Raw genomic sequence first — 5707 nt, forward strand, 5'->3', positions numbered from 1 at the left:
ACAGTGCTTGCTTCAGCAATACATGTACTAAAATTGGAATGATAAGGGGACAGCTAGATGACTCAGTGGATTGAAAGCCAGGTCTAGAAATGGGAGGTCCTGGGTTCAAATCTGGCCTTAGATACTTCCTAGTTGTGTGACCCTGGGCAAGTCACTTAACCGCCATTGCCTAGCCCTAGCCACTCTTTTGCATTGGAACAATGCACAGTATTGGTTCTAAGATGGAAGGTAAAAGATTTAAAAAATAAAACTTTAAAAATGAAATTGGAATGATATAGAGAAGATTAGCATGATCCTTGCACAAGGATGACATGCAAATTCCTTACATATTCTGCATTTTTATCTGGTATTGGCTGAGAGATAGAAGAGTGAATCAACGGAAATGGTTAGGGGTAAATGACCTCAGCAGTCTTGTGTTTGATAACCCGAAGATCCTAGGTTTAGGATAAAAACTCACTATTTGACTAAAACTCCTGGGAAATTAAAAAAAAAAAAAAGAGTCTGCCAAAAATTAGGTTTGGATCAATATCTCACACCCTATACCAAAATAAGTTCAAAATGGGTATGTGACTTAAGCATAGAGATATTATGAGTAATTTAGGTGAATTCAAAAATAGTTTACCTGTCAGAACTATGGAGAAGGAAGAATTTAAGACCAAACAAGAGATAGAAAACAAAATGTAAAATGAATAGTTTTAATTATATTAAATTAAAAAGTGGTTGTACAAACAAAACCAATGCAACCAAGATTAGAAGGGAAGCAACAAACTGGGGAAAATTTTTATAACAAATTCCTCTGGCAAAGGTTTAATTTCTCAAATATATTAAGAACTAAGTCAAATTTATAAGTCAAATCATTCCCCAATTGACAAATGGTCAAGCAATATGAACAGACAGTTTTCAGATGAAGAAATCAAAACTATCAATAATCATATAATACACCGAAGTACAAGGGTTAAAAAAATAATCATATGAAAAAGTATTCTAAATCCCTCCTGATTAGAGAAATGTAAATCAGACAGCTCTGAGTTAACACTTTACAACTAGCAGAGTGACCAATATAACAGTAAAGGAAAATAATAAATGTTGGAGGGGATGTGGCAAAATTGGGACACTAATGCATTGCTGGTGGAGTTGTGAATTGATCCAGTCATTCTGGAGGGCAATTTGGAATTACGTTCAATGGGATATAAAAAATACATACCTTTTGATCCAGAAATACCACTATTGGTTCTGTATTCCAAAGAGATAAAAAAGATGGGAAAGCACCTGTTTTACAAAAATATTTATAGCTGTGCTTTTTGTATTGACAAAGAATTGGAAACTAAGGGATGTCCCTCAATTGGGGAATGGCTGAACAAATTGTGGTATATGATGGTGATGAAATATTTTTGTGCTAAAAGGAATAATGAACTGGATGATTTATTTAAGAACTAGAAGGACCTCCATGAACTGATGTGGAGTGAAATAATCAGAACCAGGAGAACATTATGCACAGTAACAGAAACATTGTGGGACAATCAAATGTAACAGATCTTACTACTAATAGCAATGCAATGATCCAGGACAATTCTGAAGGACATATGAGAAAGAATGCTATCGACAGCTAGAGAAAGAACTGTTGGAGTAGAAATGCAGAAGAAAATATGATTTATCACTTGTTTACATGGGTATATGATTTGGGGTTTTGGTTTTAAAAGATTACATTTTTACAAAAATGAATACTATATAAATTGGTTTTGAGTGATAATACATGTGTAAACCAGATTGAATTTTTTGTCAACTCTTGGAGAGGAGAGTTAAGAGGGGAGGGAGACAATGTGAATCATGTAACCATGGAAAAAAGTAAAAAGAAAAAAAAGAATGACAACACACCAAAAGTTATGAGATGCAGCCAAAAGTATATGGAGGGAGAAATTTACATTTCCAAATGCTTGCATCCAAAAACAAAATAGAGAAAGAACAGATCAATGAGCTGAGCATGCAACTGAAAAAAAATAGAAAAATAATTCAAAATTCCCAATTAAATACCAAATTAGAAATCCTGAAAATCAAAGGACAGATCATTAAAATAAAAAATAAGGAAATGATTGAACTCATAAATAAAAAGGAACTGGTTTTATGAAAAAATAAACAAAATAGAAAAATCTTGGAATAATTTAACTTAAAGAAAAAAGAAGAAAATCAAATTACCAGTCTCAAAAATAGAAAAGATGAAATCACAACCAATAAAGAAGAAATTAAAACAATTATTGGGAGTTATTTCACTCAATTATTTACCAATAAATCTGACACTTTAAGTGAAATAGATGAATGTTTACAAAAATATAAACAGCTCAGATTAGTAAAAAAGGAAATAGAATATTTAAATGACCTCATTACCCCCCAAAAAAGAAATTGAACAAACCATTAAAGAATTCACTAAGAAAAGGCCCTAGAGTCAGATAGATTCACAAATAAATTCTACCAAACATTCAAAGAACAATTAATTGCAATACTACACAAGTTATTTTGGAAAATAATGGAAGAAAGAATTCTTCCAAATTCCTTTTGTGACACCAATATGGTACTGATACTGAAACAAAGAAGAGCTAAAATTGAGAAGGAAAACTAAAGAGAAATCTCTCTAATGAATATTGATGCAAAAATTTAAATAAAATACTGTCAAGGAGATTATAGCAAGATGATTATACATCATGGCAAGGTAAGTTTTATACCAGGAATGCAAAGATGTTTTAATATTAGGGAAATTATCAGCATGATTGACCATATCAATAACAAAACCAACAGAAACCATATGACTATTTCAATAGGTATAAAAAAGCCTTTGATTTAAAACAGGACACCTGTTGCTTATTTTAAAAAAAATTAGAAAACATTGGAATAAACCAAGCTTTCCTTAAACTGATGAACTGCATCTTTCTAAAACCATTCAGCAAGCATTATCTGTAATGGGAAAAATCTAGAACCCTTCCCAATATGATTTGGGGTGAATCAAGTATGGCCATTATCACCACTACTATTTAATGTTTTATTAGAAATGTTAGCTATAGTAATAAGTGCAGAAAAAGAAATTAAGGGAATTAGAATAGGGAATGAGAAAACAAAATTAACAGTCTTTGAAAATGATATAGTAGTATACATGAAGAATCCCAGAGAATCAACCAAAAGCTAAAAGGAACAATTAATAACCCTAGTAAAGTTGCAGTATATTATATTAAGCATCAGCATTTCTAATTTTTATTGATGATTTTTTTTATTAACATGAAAATCACACTTACATATTGGTCATTGTTGTAAGAGCACACTTATACATAACCAAAAACCCCAAATAAAGCCAAAAATACACTGATGTGAAAGATAGTATGCTTTGATCTGTATTCATCTGACTCTACCAGTTCTTGTCTGAAGGTGGACAACATTCCCTGTCATAATTCTTTCAAAATTGTCCCAGATCCTTCCATTGCAGAGAGCAGCAAAGTTTTCATAGTTGATAGTCATACACTATTGTTACTGTGCATAATGTTTTCCCAGTTCAGCTTTTTTCACTCTGCATCACCAACATGTACCACAATTTGTTCAGCCAATCACAAATTGAGGGGCAATCCTTTAATTTCCAATTCTTTGCCACTACAAAAAGGGTTACCAGAAATATTTTTATACAAGTAGGTCATTTCCCCTTTTTTATGATTTTTTTTTGGGATATAGACCCAATAGTGGTATTACTGGATCAAAGGATATCAAATTACCCTCTAGAATGTTGGGATCAATTCACAATTCCACCAACAATGCATTGATTGTCCCAATTTTACCTTATTCCTTCCAATATTTATCACTTTCCTTTACTGACATATTGGCCAATCTTATAGGTGTGTTGTTTTAATTTGCATTCCTCTAATCAAGAGTGATTTAGAACATTTTTTTCATATGATTATTAATGGCTTTATTCCCTTCATTTGAAAATTGCATATTCATATCTTTTGAACATTTGGCAATTGGTGAATGGCTTATATTCTTATAAATTTGACTTAGTTCTCTATTAATTTGGGAAATTAGCTTTTTTCAAAGATATTTGTTATAAATTTTTTCACAGTTGTTTTCCTTCTAGCCTTGGTTATATTAGTTGTGTTTGTATAAAAGCTTTTAAATTTAATCAAAATTATTAGTTTTATATCTTATAATGTTCTTATATCTTATAATTCTACTATAACCTCACACCTATCAGATTGGCTAACATGGTCAAAAAATGAAATGATCAATGTTGGAGGGGATGTGGAGAAATTGGGACACTTGAACTGAAAGAACAATTCTGGAGAATAATCTGCAACTATGCCCAAAGGGGCAGCTGGGTGGCTCAGTGGATTGAGAGCCAGGCCTAGAGACTGGAGGTCCTGGGTTCAAGTCTGGCCTCGGACATTTCTAGCTGTGTGACCTTGGGCAAGTCACTTGACCCCTACTGCCCACCCTTACCACTCCTGGGCTAAGGACGGTCCCTACCCCGGGATGAAAAAGGAGGAGGGTTGGACGTGGGGCTAGCAACCCCACCCTGTAAAAACTACATCTGCTAAAGAAACTGCAACCTAAAGTAGGGGCAGCTGGGCTAGCTCAGTGGATTGAGAGCCAGGCCTAGAGACGAAAGGTCCTAGGTTCAAATCTGGGTTCAGACACTTCCCAGCTGGGTGACCCTGAGCGACCCATTGCCTACTGGTTGTGGCCCTATGCTCCTAGAATGGAGTCCCAGGATAAAAAAAAATGTCCAAAGGGGGATAAAACTAGACATACCTTTGATCCAGCAATACCATTGCTGAATCTTTATCATCAAGAGATCAGAGATAGGGGAATAGGACCTACTTTTACAAAAATATCTATAGCAGCTCTTTTTGTAGTGGCAATGAATTGGAACTTGAGGGAATGTCCATCAATTTGGAAATGGCTAAACAAGCTGTGGTATATGATTGTAATGGAATACTATTGTGCCATGAGAAATGATTTACAAATTGTGTTCAGAAAAACCTGTTAAAAGTTGTATGACATGATATAAAATGAAGAGAGCAGAACCAGGAGTACAGTGTATAGAGTAAGAAATATTGTACAATGATTAATTATGAAAGACTAAACAATTATAGACAAAGGAAGGCTTAAGATAACTCCAAGGGAATTCTACTAAAAATGCTATCCACAAAAAAAGAAAGGAATTTGATTGTAGATCAAAGTATTCCATCTTTCATTTTATTTCCTTCATGAATTTTTTATTGTATGTGTTAAATATGTCTTCTATGGAGGACATATGGAAATATGTATTGCATGAAAGCATTAATATAATCTATATCAGTATAACCATCAGAGATAGTGGGGGAGGGAGGGAAGGAAAGACTGAATCAAAGAATGTCAGGAAATAATTATAAAAATTTGTTTCTACATATAATTGAAAAAGTTGATAATTTTTTTTGAGTTGAATGAACATTGGACTATGATTTTGGACAATCAAGACTCTTCCTCTCTTAGATGCTTTAATTTCCTTATCTCTAGCATCAAAAGTTGGATTACAGCAGGATTCTTAACTGATTTTTGTGTCATTGACACCTTTTGGCAATCTAGTGAAGCCCATATAGCCCTTCTCAAAATAATGTTATTTAAATGCATTCAAATAAAAGACATATGATTACAAAAGAAACCAATGATATTGAAATAAACTTTTATATATATA

General features: G+C 33.1%; 1 non-coding gene across 1 annotated transcript; it reads left to right on the top strand.

Moving 5' to 3' along the window:
• Positions 1-237: 237 nt before the first annotated feature.
• Positions 238-341, top strand: LOC123243380. The gene has a single exon (XR_006505922.1). It is a non-coding gene; the product is annotated as a U6 spliceosomal RNA (small nuclear RNA).
• Positions 342-5707: the final 5366 nt, after the last annotated feature.

This window comes from Gracilinanus agilis, chromosome 3 (genome assembly GCF_016433145.1).
Source record: "Gracilinanus agilis isolate LMUSP501 chromosome 3, AgileGrace, whole genome shotgun sequence".
Lineage (NCBI taxonomy): Eukaryota > Metazoa > Chordata > Mammalia > Didelphimorphia > Didelphidae > Gracilinanus > Gracilinanus agilis.